The sequence below is a fragment of the Tachypleus tridentatus genome, chromosome 9 (assembly GCF_004210375.1).
Source record: "Tachypleus tridentatus isolate NWPU-2018 chromosome 9, ASM421037v1, whole genome shotgun sequence".
Lineage (NCBI taxonomy): Eukaryota > Metazoa > Arthropoda > Merostomata > Xiphosura > Limulidae > Tachypleus > Tachypleus tridentatus.
In genome coordinates, this window is record NC_134833.1 from 62,194,397 (window position 1) to 62,196,078 (window position 1,682).

Below are 1,682 nucleotides of genomic sequence, written 5' to 3' on the forward strand. Positions count from 1 at the left end.
AAACTAAAGCAAAAGATTTAGGGTTGTGGCTCGATTTCTGTGCTGCTGATGTGGCTTATTGGATTGCTTGTGGACCCACTGACTATCAACTCCACAATGGGCCTTTTGGCAAATCTTGCTGGACTTTCAGTAGTGGCAATCCAACGAGGTACTGTTTGCAAAAACGTTTCTTTAGGGTAAAAGCCAATGGTGAACAATACAAGAGTGAGTCATTATTGTATTTACCATAAACACGGTCAGTTTACTACTTTATTTGTAAACTTTTTGCCCCTTAATTTTCCTTGCGATTTCTTGAAAGAGAACGATTCAGTGATTGAAGAAGTACTATTTTGATTGATCATCATGAAAGAAGCACTTCTCACCGAAACTGTATGCTAACATACTTAACTGATATACATGGTTTCGGCTTGTAACAAGAATTGGAAAACAAATTAAAGAAGGGTGAAATTACTGGGAACATTTGTTGTAGTGTGCAATAGCTGTTATTGTACGTTAGCTGAACATTGCCTCGCTTTTCGAGGGAGAGATTAAAATTTGGTTCACTGCAGAATGGAAATTTTTAGGGCCACTTTAACTCATAAGTCAGTTTGATCCATTTCTAGAAGGGCACATTTCGAAATATGGAAACTCTGAAAGAGGAAATCCTTCTTACTTGTCCAAAAACCACCTGTAAAGAACTCATTGAACTAATGGCTCAGAAGGTCCACGTGTTCATTGTTGATGAAGAAAATTCTTATGCTTCTTTTAGCTTGTCAGTTGACTCGACGCCAGATCTATCACATATAGATCAGTTGAATGTTGCACTGCGATACCTAAGAAATAGGCAGCCTGTTATACACTTTTTGAACTTTCTGGAACTGATAAGCCATAGCGGTGAGGAAATGGCAAGCCAGGTGTTGCAGTACTTACGTGAAGTTTGCAAACTTAATTGTACCACGCTAGTACAGCGGTAAGTCTATGGATATATAACAGTGAAATCAGAGGTTCGATTCCCCTCGGTGAACTCAGCGGACAGCCCAATGTGGCTTTGCTATAAGAAAGCACACATACAAACTTAATTTTTCAAAATGTAGAGGTCACTTACGGCAATGTTACCAACATATCTGGGCGTTATGAGGGGATGCAGCAAAAGATTTTAGAAGAAAATAAGTTTGCCATATATGTGCTCTGTGCAGCCACTTCACTAAATATGATGGGCCGAAGTGCTGTTGACTGTTGTCAAGTGAAAAGTATTTCTTTCTCTCCAGTGCATTTGCTCTATAAATTTTTCAGCCTCAACCAGCCGGTGGAAAATTTTTAAAGGTTGTCTTAGAAATGAAAGTGTATTAAAATCCCTCTTTGATACTAGATGGCAGGGACATGCTTTGGCAACAACAACAATTTTGAAGTCTTTCTTTAAGATTTTGGAAGCTTTAGAATGTCTTGTTGAAGATCAGTCACAAAAGAGAGATGCTAAAAAAAAAAAACAGACATAACTGCAATTAAGATGCAAGAGATAGATTTTCTAATTATGTTGATCATATGAGATGAGATTTTGCAAAAGTTTCATGAAGTTTTTCAAAATGCGGATGCGAACTTAACAACATGTAGAGATCTGTTCGAGTCATTAGCTGACCAACTACCCACTTCAAGGGATGACTTTGAAAGATTCGAAACAGTTTCAAAGGAAATACCATCAGATG